The 16,890-nt window shown below is 36.9% G+C and overlaps 1 protein-coding gene across 1 annotated transcript in view; it reads left to right on the forward strand.

Annotated features, from left to right (window-relative positions):
- The first annotated feature begins 9,938 nt into the window (after positions 1 to 9,938).
- The window catches only part of LOC144357544 (polypeptide N-acetylgalactosaminyltransferase 1-like), a 90,150-nt gene continuing 83,198 nt past the window's right edge, over positions 9,939 to 16,890 (forward strand). Inside the window, exon 1 of the mRNA XM_085500961.1 lies at positions 9,939 to 10,040. The gene's annotated coding sequence lies outside the window, so the exon portion shown is untranslated. The remainder of the gene's footprint in view (positions 10,041 to 16,890) is intronic.

Raw genomic sequence — 16,890 nt, forward strand, 5'->3', positions numbered from 1 at the left:
TGCATGTCTTTAATATCTCAGGCACTATTGCAAGTATAAACATGGAACCAATGCTATATTGAAGACATTGAACAAAAGAATTGATCAACATAGTGTATGACCATATATGGTCATATAACTCATTAAATATGCGTGTCTCTAATATCTCGGGCATTATTGCAAGTTCAAACATGGAATCAACGCTATATTGAAGACATAGGACGAGAGAATTGACCAACATATTCGATGACCATATATGGTCATAGAACTGATTAAATATGCATATCCATATATCTCGAACACTTTTAAAGATAGAAACATGTACCCAAACCTATATTGAAGACTTTGGACAAGATAATTGACCAACACAGTCGATGACCATATATGGTCATACAACTCATTAAATATGCATGTCTCTAATATCTCGAGTACTATTGTAAGCACAAACATGGAACCAATACTATATTGAAGACATTGGACAAAAGGATTGACCAACATATTCGATTACCATATATGGTCATAGAACACATTAAGTATGCATATCCATAATATCTCGAGCACTTTTAAAGATAGGGACATGTACCCAAACCTATACTGAAGACATTGGACAAGAGAATTGTCCAACATATGAGATGACCATATATGGTCATAGAACTCATCAAATATGCATGCCTCTAATATCTTAGGCACTGATGCAGGTAGGAACATGGAACCAATGCTATATTGAAGTCATTGGACAAGAGAATTGACAAACATACCTGATGACTACATATGGTCATATAACTCATTACATATGCATGGCAATAATATCTTGGACACTATCACATATACAAACATGGGACCAACGTTAATTTTGGGGGCTATTGCAAACAGTCATACATGGCCATGCATTGCATGTGACTTGGCCATGTGCCATGGTCTTGAAAACCGGTCATTGCTGCTATGCAGCTATATTTATTATTATTATTCTTCCGCCTAAATTTTTGGTCACGCTTTATGTCAACACCGTTGGACCGATCAGTTCCATACTTGCCACAATGGTAAAGCTGTATGAGATCTGGTGCATATCCTAAGTTCAGACACATAGGTCACATGACCAGGCCGCCATCTTGGATTAAAGGCGAAATTTTCAATGCCGAATTGCGCACCTTTCTGAGGGTCTGAGTGCTCCAATTTTTTTATATTAGTAGCAGTGCGACAAGGGCTACAAATTTCATCAAAAAAAACTTTAGCGGTCACGTGACTTTTTTTTTTAGAATTTTTTTAAATTTTGTTTTGCATCTCATTTGCATAATTTTCGACAAATCAACTAACCCTGAATAACTTTGAAAGATCATATGACATAGTATTTAATTCGAAAATATGGAAGTCCAGGCGAAAAGCCGTTTTTTATAAGAAGATTTTAGAATGTTTTTTCATATTTTTTTGTTCTTTTATATGGTCACGTGACCTCATTTTATAGACATAATTGCAATATCTTAAGCACTGTTACAGTTAGGAACATGCAACCAGTGCAATATTGAAGTGATGGTACATGAAATTCTACTAACAAACAAGATGACCATATATGGTCATGTGATCTCATTAAATATGCATAAATGTAATATATCAAGCACTGTTACAGATAGGGACATGCAACCTGTGCAATATCGAAGCTATAAGACACGAGATGTTACTAACTAATGTGATGACCATATATGGTCATGTGACTTCATCAAATATGCATAAATGTATTAACTCAAGCACAGTTACAGACGGGAACATGCAACCAGTGCAATATTGAAGTGATGGTACATGAAATTTTACTAACAAACAAGATGACCATATATGGTCATGTGACCTCATTGAATATGCATAAATGTAATATATCAATCACTGCAAGAGTTAGGGACATGCACTGTTAAGCACTGTTACAGTTAGGAACATGCAACCAGTGCAATATTGAAGTGATGGTACATGAAATTCTACTAACAAACAAGATGACCATATATGGTCATGTGATCTCATTAAATATGCATAAATGTAATATATCAAGCACTGTTACAGATAGGGACATGCAACCTGTGCAATATCGAAGCTATAAGACACGAGATGTTACTAACTAATGTGATGACCATATATGGTCATGTGACTTCATCAAATATGCATAAATGTATTAACTCAAGCACAGTTACAGACGGGAACATGCAACCAGTGCAATATTGAAGTGATGGTACATGAAATTTTACTAACAAACAAGATGACCATATATGGTCATGTGACCTCATTGAATATGCATAAATGTAATATATCAATCACTGCAAGAGTTAGGGACATGCAACCTGTGCAATATCGAAGGTATGGGTCAAGAGATGTGACTAACTAATGTGATGACCATATATGGTCATGTGACGTCATTAAATATGCATAATTGTAATATCTCAAGCAGAATCACAGATAGAGACATGCAACCTATGCAATATCGAAGCTATGAGACAAGAGATGTGACTAACTAATGTGATGACCATATATGGTCATGTAACTTCATCAAATATGCATAAATGTAATAACTCAAGCACTGTTATAGATAGGAACATGCAACCAGTGCAATATTGAAGCTATTGCACAACAGAAGTGACTAACACATCCGATGACCATATATGGTCATGTGACCTTATCAAATATGCATGAATATAATAACTCAAGTACTGTTACAAACGGGATCATGCAACCAGTGCAATATTGAAGGAATTGCACGACAGAGGTGACTAACATATCCGATGACCATATCTGGTCATGTGACCTCATCAAATAAGCATAAATATAATAACTCAAGCACTATTACAGACGGGTACATGCAACCTGTGCAATATCGAATCTATGGAACAAGAGATGTGACTAACTAATTTGATGACCATATATGGTCATGTGACCTCATCAAATATTCATAAATGTTATATCTCAAGCACTGTTACAGATAGGAACATGCAACCAATGCAATATTGAAGTTATTGCACAACAGAGCTGACAAAAACATCCGATGACCATATATGGTCATGAGACATCATTAAATATGCAAGATTGTAATACCTTATGCACTGTTACAAACAGGAACATGTGACATGTTTAGTATGAAGGCCATGCAATTTCCTTTAATATATTATTGTCGATGATGCTGATTTTGGAATGCTGCTAATAAGTCAGTGGGCTCGAAACCCGACATTGCTGCAACGCAGCTATATTATTATTATTATTATTATTAATAATCCTTTATTGCAGGCCAAAAAGTCCCATATTCAATACAATACTAACAAAACCCTTGGGCACAATGAACGCGCGGGTGAACGCAGTGCTTTTCAGCGCTCCCCGAATTTTTACAGGTTTGGCTTCACGACTTAGTCGGTTTTCAGTTGTATTGGACATGTCCTGGGTAAGACGTTAAAATTGCATCCGGTTGTGGAGTTTTTGTACTTGGGAGAATGAGGTTACCCCTTGCCACAACTACCTCCAGGCATGGAGGTAAAAAAGAGAAAAAAGAGAAGGAGTGAGGACGCTATTGTTTCCGCTGGTTTCATGATGCTTTGGATTTGTTTACTCAGTACACATTGTAATTAGTTTGCAAACACGCTGTACAATGTCACAGTTAATCGGCTTACATGTTTCGGCTGTATTCGGAAACTTCACGAAGATTCTCAACGCACTGCGCATGCCCAAACAAATAACAATAATACAAAATGCAGCGAAAAACGTACGCTGAGTGTACTCAACGCCCGAAATCTATTACTACAAAATGCGCGATTCTAAACATCTGCACAGTTCTGCACACCAATGAAAAATGACTCATCAAAACATCTTGTTATAATCTTATCATGTATCTTTAAATTTCACTGCGGAAATTTGCGGGATTTTTTCAATCAATGTCCAAAGTTGGACGACTATTGCGATGAAAAATATCAGAAAAGAAGTAAGCGCACATCTTGGTAGCGTCCGTATGCAGAATTTCCGGTAGTGTGAAATGACCTTTGTGGTCCGATAAAGGTCATTGCGCATGCACAATTCTTTTATTTATGGTTTGCGCATTCAATTTTATAGACGATGTTTAAACAGAATTTATTATTTTCAGTTCTACCCTCGTTTTTTTGTGTAAATAAGCGGCTATCATCATGTAGATAAAACGACTTCTAAACAAAAACAATAAGTGGCTTAACCAGACCAAAGACAAAGGATGTTTATAAGATTAACATGGGCTTAAATAGCGTCCTCACTCCTTCTCTTTTCTACCTCCATGCTCCAGGTCATCCTTGGGCAAGGTGTAGTACCTGTCAGCCTTGGGTGCCAACTTCCCACATAATAAGTTTGGTGAACGTCAGTAAGGGCATACGGTCATAAAAGCCTTGCACCAACTCAGCCTCACGTGTGAGGTATCACCTATTAAAGGCAACGTTTACGTTTATTTAAATATGTATATATGTGTCCTGGGCAAGATTTTAAACTACATCCGGTTGTGGAGTCTATGGACGTGGGAGAATGAGGTTACCCTTTGCCACAACTACCTCCAGGCCACCCTTGGGCAAGGTGTAGCACCTGTGAGCCTTGGGTGCCAACTTCCCATATAACAAGTTTGGTTGACGTCAGTAAAGTCACACGGTCGTAAAACTCCTGCACAAACAGATCCGCATAGGTGGAAAATTTTTCATGTAAATATGTATATATTAGTTTCAGTTGTTCTTAGCATTTGGCAGGGGGGATCGTAACCTCTTGTGGTGAGAACCAGTGTGACTGGCCTGCCAACGTGGTGCTAAGGATTTCATTGGAAAAGTTATCAGTTACATCAGTTAATGTAATTTCGTTTTTACATACCCGTAAATCAAAAAATCACCAACACTAATAAATACAACGTCTAAAATTAGTTCAAAATTTGGATAAGAAAAAACTGTCAGAACTGACACAGGTACGAATTAAACCATTATCGCTCGTAGGTGGGCACTGACAGAAGTTATAATTCCTTGCGCTGAACAGATTCAAAGTTTAAAATATTTCTATTTACACTATTACCATTAGCGCTGCTAGCCCTAAAGATCAATTTTACAGCGTATTCACAATTTGTGTACGATAATCACACCAAACATTATTCAAACAATAGATACTGTATAAATATGTTCTAAATAACATACACTTAACTTAATCTGAACTTTTTATAAATTTTCGTAAAATAACATTTGCGTATAGCGGATGACTTTAAAAATCTGAGTATTTATTCATTTTCAGCTCACAAGTGAGTGTGGAGAAGTCCCTCAGTGTAATGATTTACTGGGACGTGACTTGGCGGGTGCTTGTCCTCGAAATAGTGTTTTGATCACCCACCAATCATGTTCGTCCTTCACAACTCACTGAAAATTGTATAGTTTATTTTAGTACTGACCAGGAGGTAGTCCGAGGAGAGTCTGTTTATTTATAAATTTTGAGAAAATTGGCAAATCGCCTTTAATATTCAGTACAGCACATATAAATATTTATTGGATTATTAACCAACTATAAAAGAACTACATTTGTGACAATATATTTAGAGTAGATTTGATGAACATTTCGATTTACGTGAACTAATAGTATAATTCAGTCATTTTCTGCCTAAAATCATGAAGCTATGTGGGACTTTTACCGATTTATGATTTCTACTGTGCCGATTGTATAGTGATCGGTACAATTTAGAAATTATGTATATTCAATATTAGTATTTTATATACAAGTCTAAACATGATTAAAATATTATAGTAAAATCTACTCATGTCTTGCTGTTCTGTTAATTGATGTTAGAAAACAAGTATATAATATTAGTTAAATAAAAACATTTTTATTATGTATCCAAGTTGTTTTTGACATTGACAATAGTTTGTTGACATTACCAATTATTTGTTTTTAAAGTTGCAGTTCATTGTGATGCTTTAGATTAATTTGTATTTTTGATCTTGCCATGGCAAGTTAACGACTTTAAATATTCACTATTTTAGTCTTGATCTCCGGATAGTTTTTTTTCACCATTCTACATACATTAAGACAGCGCACTCACTGTCGAGTTTTGATGAACGCGTATATTGAATAGCCAAATACCCTTGTTACTATGAACATTGATAATAAATGCCGAGTAATTACATGTTCTTGTTGCCATGCAACTACTTGAACATCCGGGGACAATACATAGAACTTGTCTAATGGGGACTTACCAGGTGCAGTCAACGAGTAAATTTTCAAAAATGTTTAGTATTTATGTTTGATCAACAGTGACTTAATTTATGAACATTATTAAGGCTTAATTTAATTTGGAAGGGAGAGGTCAATCTGTTCGCAACTTCCCTCCCTCTCAACCAAATTAAATTGCCCTTCCACTGTTTTTTGCGCCCACTGCCCTCTCCCCACTCAGTTTTTGTTCCCCGCTGCTTTCTCTCCACTCGGTTTTGCTCCCACTGTCCTCTCTCCATTCAGTTTTTGTTCCCCGCTGCCTTCTCTCTACTCGGTTTAGCTCCCACTGCCCTTTCCCCACTCAGTTTTTGTTCCCCATGACCCATTCCACCGGCAACACTCTTTATTGAGAGAGTTGTACCCAAGTTCAAATTTTGCACTTCTGAAAAATACAATGTACAATCAGTGATTTTGCCCTTACTCGCTCAATCTAAAAATGGAACTTGCCTGCCCTCTGAATAAAAATCTTCTCGTACTGGAATTCCCCTCTGAGAAACCCTATTTTTAATTCCCTCCCACTGAAGATGTTTTATTTTGCCTGCCGGCTAAAAATCTCTTGCGAACACATTTTTTCACGAACAGCTCCGTTGAGTGCACCTGACCTACACCTGAAAAGGGTCTCGTTTTTTGGATTTTTGGTATAAGTATCAGTCTTATTTCCGGTCAAGATAGGTATAAATATTCGTAATATTTTTCGATTTAGTATACTTTAATGAGTATGTATATGAGCGAATATCTCCACCTCATATCCCGGCCTCAGTTCCATATATACATCAACCCGGAAATTAAAAAAAAGACAATCCACATTTGTGTTAAAATAATAAGCTCTTATGTAAGTGACAGAATTATTTTTATGGTCAAAATACATATTTAATAAATCAATATACAATGCAACTGTTGGCTTACATGTGCTTCTATTGGAGATGCTCTTTAAATAGAGCAAATACGGTAACTGTTTTATTTGGAATAAACAGTGATGACAGAAATCGTATTTAGGTATAAATATAGGTATAGATTTTGCCACTATCCAGGTATCAAAATGGTCACACTTTTGAGCACTCAGGGGAGCTTCCCTCCCAGCCATGTATCAAATGTCCCCGGGCTTGAACATTGACAATTAGTTGTAGAGAATGTATAGTAGTGGGAACATTGATTTTGATTCGGTAGGGACAGTTATGTATGTGTAATGTGTTAACTCCACATTGGATTTTGCAAAGGATTGTGGGATAGAAAATTGAACTGCAGAGGGTGTAGAATACTAGTACTTAAAGTGTCTGTGCAATGCCCACCCACACGTTTCCCATTTTAAGTTCGTACCTTCTGTCTGCCCACTGAAATGGGCAGTTATTGATTTTTTGTGCTGAAAATGATTATTCGTATCCAAGTAAAATTCAGATATTTCTCGTGCTGTAGCCACGCCCACCTATCCTGAGTTAAACGGTCGACTGTTTCCGGATTTTTGACTCTCGCCGAAAGTGCGCCACCAAATGCCAAAATGTGAGTTGGAGCCATTATACCCCTGAGCCGTACTTTTACAAGACACTGCGTCATTCGACATTCTTTTAAACGATATACATTTTCGGTCGGCGTTTTTTGTTGTTGTCTATTTCATTATTTGGGGGGGGGTTATTCCTCAGCTCCTGAGAGGGAGGTTATTTGTAGATATGTTGGCGATCACCACTGTGTCTGCGGAAGTACTATGGGAGATTGCATGATGGGAGTGAAAAGTCTTTGGATCTGTAAAATAATTTTAGAAAAGTGAAAACTAAAGTGACTGTAAAATAAATGTTGGTGTTAAATATTAAATATCACGAAATTTGGATGTAATAATTAAAGGAAATTGAACTGGCATGAAAGGGCAGTAAATTTAGCCGGAATGCAAGGTCAGAATCCGGGGTCAAAATACATCCATCAAGGCGGTTGCAAAGTGTCAACAACTGGAAAGGTGAAAGACTTCGTTTGCAGTTTGTGTGAATGGCCGGGGAGAAAAAAATCATGCAAATTCTGTGCTTCAGTAACAGTATTTGCTACTTGTTTGTGCAATAGAAATTAATACAAGAAATTCTGCCAAAAGACATGTCCTTCTAGTAAACAAAACAACCTTGGGACGTTTATCATGAGAAATTGAGAAGACGAAAATCCCTTGGCACAGTCGATGTGAAACAATGGACATGCTTCGCCAGGGTATCAGTGTTATTTTGATTATTTGAAGATAGAAACTGCTGCTTTATGGAAGAGCAAAGTTCAATGTCATTGGCACAGTAATGACGTTTTTAGAGGGGTGACTCGCTAGAAGTATTCGCCGTGACTCCAGACTTTTCATTCGGGTTTATACAACACTTACTTGTTACTATCAAGAAGGTTTAATGTCTTGTTTGTATTTGCACAATGTGAATGAGGGGTTTATTGTCAAAATATATACAGGTGCTTGTATGCCTATTGAAAACTATACAAAATTCGACCAATGCACATCTGTTTCATGTGTTAAAAGAACGTTGCGATATTCTCATGGAATTGTTAAAGGGCGGCAGTCGTCGTGCCGCGTCCTGTTCCACATGGGACTTATAGCGACGTATACAACGCGTGTAAAATACATTGTTTATTTACATGAAATTCGAACACGCGCTGCGCGACGACCACCGCGCTTTAAATCTTGGTATCATTTCCAACTGTCACCAAACTGTACGTTTTGACGACTCGTATGTACTTCTGGGACTTGTAATACTTTTCTGGGAACTGTACAGCAAATCGCACATTTTCCTTATTAATATTTCATAGTTTTTCTAAATTTCAGTTTTTATTGTTCATAATTATTTACAGTATAATAACATATTTTTCTGATTGTGTGCATGACAGCTTTGCCCACACACAATAAGACAGGATGATATGTACGGATATGTGTGAGTATGTTTCATGGATTAATAGGCCACTCCTTTGCTTCAATTCCAACTACATCTCTGGAAATATCACTTGCTGTTTATCATCCATATTTTGATATCCCACAATGTGTCGATTGCGTATCTGTAAATTCTAACTACTATTTCGCAAAATTTGACCAGCGTTGTTCTACCACAGTCATTTAAGTCAACTCCCATATTGTCCTTCACAGTGAAGGTTAATTCAGATATATTGTAAATTACACAGAGGTAACATTACAATACATTTCCCTTCACATTCCCTTGTATTACATAACAATCTTTGAGCTGAGGCAGTTATGATTCTACAACCATCACCAGTTCTCTTGTAAAAGTTGTTTTTCACAACAAACCACAGGGAGCCCAGGAACTATAATCAACTGTAATACAGAGTCTCTATGAGCGGGGGGGGGGGGGATATCGGCTGATATCTAGTGTAAGAAATTTCTATTTCCCCCCCCCCCCCGCTCATAGAGACTGCGTACTACAGTTGATTATACTTCCTGGGCTCCCTGTGAACAAACATTTATGATGGTTAAACGTTGTGTTGTGGGCGGATGCCACAAATTCACAAATATTTTTCGTAAACGAGATAGATAGAGTGAATAAACTATTAAAGACGCAATTTGGTTATTCTATTAATGAAAATGAATCCGGGAAACTTACGTGTGATTTTCTAGTAATTCCACGTTTTTATCGCACATTGTGTATGCAAACGAAAATACACATGTACAACATTTAGAACTGAGAGGGCGCACTTCAAAAACAATTTGTTTCAGTCCCAGTACTATTATCTAAAAGTTCGCCACGATAGGGGGCATTAGCAATAAGGCCAACATGGCGGAGATAGCGGGCAGGTACTGGTGTTCGTTGCTTTTTTTGAGTGCTCGTTTGCTCTGACACAGGCGTCCCCAACTCTGAAACTTGCAGGTTAGTTGCGAAACAATTCAGTCACTTCACACAAATGTATGTCTACGCTCTTATCTCGTAAGAATCAACTCGTATTTAAACGTTTCTTTTTTCGATCATCAACATTATTTATGGTCTCAGTGTCAGTGACAGTGGTACACATCACCAAACGTTAGGAGGTGGTAATGAACGTTCCTTCAGAATTATTGAATATCAATAATACTTAATATATCAAATAACTAGCGCAAAGCAATCTGCCACGTTGTCAATCAGTCCGTCGGTGCGTGTGCGTCGTCGCCGGGATTTGGTTATTCACCGGTAACGACACGGAAATTACGTGTCTTTGGGTGTCGCCGGTGATTGGCCCTGAGTTGAAAACAATTCTCACTTCGAGATGCCATACAGATAAGGCAGTCGCGTGTTAGCGTCTCCAGTGACATATACATATGCTGACGTGTTGGTTACTCTTGCTCTTTATTTTTTACTCATCAGTTAAATTTATATGGATGTATTTGACACAAGAGAACTCTGTATTGTTTCACAATACACATCACAGTTAATGAGATACTGATATCTAACTATATACACTATAATTATGTTTATTAACACTTGCACATTTCACAAGGGGATAGCAATAGATACCGAAAATAAAGCAATATTAGTGGTGTTCTCACTGGGCGAAATAAGCCGTTGTCACAACGCCTTTTATTTGAGAACGTTGTTAAAATGTGTGTGTGATACTCCAATGTGGCGTGGTGTTTTTGACATCGTTGTAAAAGGGGTGGACTAGATCCTAAACTCTGTTGTCACGCCGGCTCTTGCACAATGCAATGTGCCATGTGAACACGACGACCAAACACCCTCTATTGCCGACTTATTTATGCTTGTCATTACTCAAGATGTCGTCATAGGTTACAGGTCGAATGTCGAACTGATCAGACGAAGAAACAAGATTACTGATATCTGTATGGAGAGAATCGAATATTCAAAGAATGATGGACTGAACGTCTAGCGAGGCTGGGTCTATTGTTGCGCTATTCGTACACGCGAATAGTGCGAACATGAACTGATCATTTCTCGGTCTTGTTCGACCTAACAAGTTGGCGATTTCTTGCTCTTCGAAATCTCTGTAAATCGTTTGTCGTTGTCTTCTTTTCGAGCTTAAAAACACATGGGAAAAACAGGAACAAAGCAAATGCATTTACCAGAGGGGACACCATTTTGTCGACTGACCTCTCCATTTGTTTTTTGACATTTCTGTGATATGATTTGTTGAGGGTGCAAAACACCGGTGTTTTTACTAAGTGAGAACACAAGCAGACAATTCAGCAGATTATCTAATATTTGCACAGCAAAAAAACAGCGTTAACAACAGCGTTTTTTAGACATGTGAGAATGTAGATATTGAATCATATTTTGGGAGATCACCATATTTTTTTCAACATTGTGTGTATAATTGACTGATCACATCTACTCCCGGCATCAACACATTTCATCAACTATTTTATCTTTTTTTGTTTCTTTTCATAAGATGGTTCATATATATAATTGTTATGCAACATTTTAACCCTGTGAATGCCAAAGTCTAATTTTGTTATTATTCATAAATTAAAACTCCATATAGGTGATATAGGTGATTGGTTGGTTGTTCATCGTCTCCAGCGTCCTGCAGCCTGTCATATCCCTCATCAACTATTTATTATATTGCTTTTATACTTGGTACATTAAGTTCTTTGGGTGGACCTCTATGAGATTTGATCATTTCGTGCAATATATTCATTTCTCTATTTTTAATGAATATTATTTGCACGCTGATCGGCTGGATAAGCGGAGCTATTTTACTGTTAGGTCATTTGTTTAATATTTCTTTTATGTTAATATTGTTTTTATGTTTTATGTCAATATTTTTTCCCAAATTAAAATCAAATTACAAAATGTCCCGTTACAACTTTGGGTGTTGGTGGGGCTCACCTGCATTTGTTGTGTGTAAGAATGCAAGAATACGAGAATATGTTAGCTACCTACAGTCTGTGATCAATAGCAAACATTTGTAATAACCCCATACATAATCTTATGAAAAATTTATCTTCGCTGTCATTAAAGCGTGAATATTTGAGTTTATGTAATGTTCTGTGGATGCTTTATTGTATTAATTTCCTGGAGAATTTCCTGCAAGAATCATGTAAAGGATTATGCTTGGGTGGCAGTAAACTGGTATAACCAGTAGTGGAATGAGCGTAGATTTTATACTGTTGTTAAAAACAATTGATATGGTACTTTTTTGGAATTTATTGCACACACAAAAACAGCATACATGGTGAAAATATTTAAATATTTTTAGGCTTAAATATTATTGGTAAATGTTTTTTAAATTCCTAAATTACAGAGACTTGTTTTCTTCATATTTAAATAATATATATTTGTAATTTTTAACATACAGATATTATTTTATAATCAGAATTCCCTATTGGCAGCTTGAATTTGCATATTTACTGTTTCAGGAGTCGGTTTAGTTACTATTAATAAATACAAATCGGGTTTATTTTGTATGTTAGACTAGATAGTACTGACCATCTTGTGGGTGGAAAACTCAAATCGGGTTTATTTTGTATGTTAGACTAGATAGTACAGACCATCTTGTGGGTGGAAAACTCAAATCGGGTTTATTTTGTATGTTAGACTGGATAGTACTGACCATCTTGTGAGTGGAAAACTCAAATCGGGTTTATTTTGTATGTTAGACTGGATAGTACTGACCATCTTGTGAGTGGAAAACTCAAATCGGGTTTATTTTGTATGTTAGACTGGATAGTCCTGACCATCTTGTGAGTGGAAAACTCAAATCGGGTTTATTTTGTATGTTAGACTGGATAGTACTGACCATCTTGTGAGTGGAAAACTCAAATCGGGTTTATTTTGTATGTTAGACTGGATAGTACTGACCATCTTGTGGGAGGAAAACTCAAATCGGGTTTATTTTGTACATGTATGTTAGACTGGATAGTACTGACCATCTTGTGAGTGGAAAACTCAAATCGGGTTTATTTTGTATGTTAGACTGGATAGTACATTTGTACTGACCATCTTGTGAGTGGAAAACTCAAATCGGGTTTATTTTGTATGTTAGACTGGATAGTACTGACAATCTTGTGAGTGGAAAACTCAAATCGGGTTTATTTTGTATGTTAGACTGGATAGTATTGACCATCTTGTGGGTGGAAAACCTATAATCTAAAACAGTTAACGAATCCAACAATTTACATACTAGTATTCTCAGCCATTATTGTTTACATCCATAAAGTCTCTAGGGCTAGAAACTGTTGATGTGAGTCATAAATTATTAATAATTGTTTAATAGTGAGTTTCAATACAAAACACAAAAAAATGATTAATCTGAAAAACTTATAATATAAAAAAACAATCTATTCATGAAGGCAAAATTGGATGATTTTTTTTTTAGTTCGTAGTATGCCTAGAAACATAGCAACGTTATTATTTTGGTGAATCTAAAACATGAACTGTTCCAATAAAGGATTTTGATATGCTAATCAAACAATTTTAACGGTTCCCTACTGGAACATCTCCTGTATAAATAATTTGACACTGGCAGTAGCCCAAGCTTCCTATTCAGCACGTCTTTGATTGTAGCAATAAAGGGGAGCACGTCTTTGATTGTAGCAATAAAGGGGAGCACGTCTTTGATTGTAGCAATAAAGGGGAGCACGTCTTTGATTGTAGCAATAAAGGGGAGCACGTCTTTGATTGTAGCAATAAAGGGGAGCACGTCTTTGATTGTAGCAATAAAGGGGAGCACGTCTTTGATTGTAGCAATAAAGGGGAGCAGAGTCTTTGATTGTAGCAATAAAGGGGAGCACGTCTTTGATTGTAGCAATAAAGGGGAGCACGTCTTTGATTGTAGCAATAAAGGGGAGCACGTCTTTGATTGTAGCAATAAAGGGGAGCACGTCTTTGATTGTAGCAATAAAGGGGAGCACGTCTTTGATTGTAGCAATAAAGGGGAGCACGTCTTTGATTGTAGCAATAAAGGGGAGCACGTCTTTGATTGTAGCAATAAAGGGGAGCACGTCTTTGATTGTAGCAATAAAGGGGAGCACGTCTTTGATTGTAGCAATAAAGGGGAGCACGTCTTTGATTGTAGCAATAAAGGGGAGCAGAGGTGTGGCTTGTGACACTCTCTGTACATGAAATTTGAGATCTATGAATGAATTCTGTCAATAAAAATAACTTGTATGTGCTGCGAAATGCCTTAAAGGGGAACTAAATAGAGCTTATTTTGGTGTTTGTATTTATCAAGTTATGTATAGTGATTATAAATTTGAAAAAAAAATTAAAAAAAATGATTATCTTCAGAGTTATGATGATTTAAATATGAGAAACCATAAACCTGCGAAGGACTTCCGTTTGCGCCATCTTGCCATAAAAAAACGCCCTCATGAGGTATAAACAGGTAAGGTAACAAAGCATGATGACGAAATAGTATCTGATTAAATATAAGCAACTTAGGGAGCCATAGTTGGCCGGACTGGTGAATTGATTCCTAGTCTATGTTGTTTCGACTTTTACGTTAATGTTATTTACAAGCGTATCAACATACAGACATTATGGATGTGCAATTGATCGAGACAGGCATTTTGTTTTGTTTTTTGTCTAACTGTCTAATAAATGCTGTTTCCAGTATTGCACTGTGCAGCGTGCAAATTATTCAAAGTATGGATGCTGGAGTATGCAATCTTGAGTTCGTAGGGTGGTGATGGAAACATTTTCATCCATGTATTCACGGGGCTGCACTGGCAAATCATGGGACAATTGTCACAGGAACACCAAGCAGATTGTTCACAGACCTCCCGTGTAATTTGAAATAAAACTATTACCCGAACAAGGGGCATCGTCGACGATATACTCTCATCACTCACACTGGACTGAATTGAATCTTCACAGTATATCGTACTTCCCTGATCATAAGCCCCGGAGGCATGAACACGTAAGGGAAAAATAAGGGATGAGCTTATACTCGAGGACCAGCTCAGAAAAGATGATTTTGTTTTGGGGTTAAACACTGTAACCATCTTGCTAACAACGAAAAATTATCCAAAACAATTATTCGTTAACCACGCCGGGCTCGGGAAAATAATGTTATTTTCAAAAAAAAAAATGATTTCCACGACACTTACAATGAAGAAACAAACATGCTCATAAAAAAACACGCACATTTTATTACAATACGATTTACATACCGTCAGAATTTACGGTGAAATAATCGGTAGGATCTGTGAGGAAACAGTGGACAAAGGCATTTATCATTATCTTGAGTCGTTTTGGTATGTTTTCGATCGTACGCAAACTCGACGCAAAGCAATTTTCCATCATGAGGTCTTTCAGCACGATTTGACCTGGAACAACTTCCTTTGACATAACAGGTCATGTCTTTCATTAACCAATCAAAATGATGTGTCGTAATGATGAAATTTTCTGATTATTGACGATGATTTTTTAACGCAATGCGGAAGTGAATTACCGCAATGTTAAAATGCGATCTGTAGCACTGATTGCAACGAAAAAACGATGATTTTTTCCCTAAAAACTGGCGATTTGCAATTTCCGAAATATAAACGACGGTTAATAGTAACTGTGGGTAAACTTAGCGTGGAGGATGAATTTCATGGTCGCCAACATCATGTCACATTGTTCAAACCCTAGGCCTTTCATGATAGTCTCAAAGTAAACCATGCCCAATAACCAGGTACACGACTTAACGATCACATTTTTGACTTTTCGAAAGCTACTACTCAAAGAAATATGGATTACTCCAGTATTGCAACATCGGGGTTCATCCTGAGTAAATGACAGAATAGAAAGGATGCGAACCACGTTGTGTACGTTCGCCATGTACTCTGAAATTAATGCGAGTTTTCTCATAAAAAAAACACAAACCAAACTACCATGCCACGATACCACGATTATTATGAAATGAAACACACCTTTTACACGCATATTTTAAAAAATATCGTTGACGCCCAGTAAAAACACTCTGGGCTTATAATCGTGAATGCTCTCAACTCTATAAATACCTAGTAAAAATATAGGAATGGGATTCATACTCGGGAGGGGCTTACGATCGAGGAAGTACGGTACTTTAACGCAATTGGGCTTCCACTCTCAGAATACTGTGGTTCAAACGCATAAGGCTCTAACCCAGTTTTAAAAAGCACATTGTGCATATAAAAGTTGAGTTTATACCAGTAGTACACAATGCTTGGCAGCATGAACGGCTACCCGGTACCCGGATGTTAAATATGTTCGTTTGTTGTTTATTCCCCTCCATGAATGGCCGCCATGGTGTTTAATTGCAAGCACTTCAAATGCCTATCCAAGCTACAGTTATAATTAAAACAAAATTAAACCACTGCAATATTATTTCGAATACAGTTTAGAATATACACAACTGTACTAACTACTAAAATCCGAACTACTCTTCAAATATATACCACATTGTATTGTTCGCGGAGGAAACATTATCAGTGTCCAATATTAAATAACTGAGTTTGCGTAATTATTATGAAAGCGATATATTACAATGTTGAAATTTTTAGAGCCAGTACAATATTGTAAAGCAGCACACTAAGTAAACGACCTTAAAATATACAAGTTTGCGTACAGCCCCGTCAGAACTAATAACAATTTTACAAGAGCGTGAAAGAAAAAGATTGCTAAAGTAACGCGCCTGTTCAGTGTGTGACTTGGTGGTCAAACTTCGGTCAACACACACTGGATGTCAGCATCACCGCGCAGTAAGTTACGCAATTGCGTCCCACAATGATGTCATTGATCACTCAGTCTTTTGCAAACTATT

Source organism: Saccoglossus kowalevskii, chromosome 7 (assembly GCF_978046115.1).
Source record: "Saccoglossus kowalevskii chromosome 7, keSacKowa6.1, whole genome shotgun sequence".
NCBI classification, from domain to species: Eukaryota; Metazoa; Hemichordata; class Enteropneusta; family Harrimaniidae; genus Saccoglossus; species Saccoglossus kowalevskii.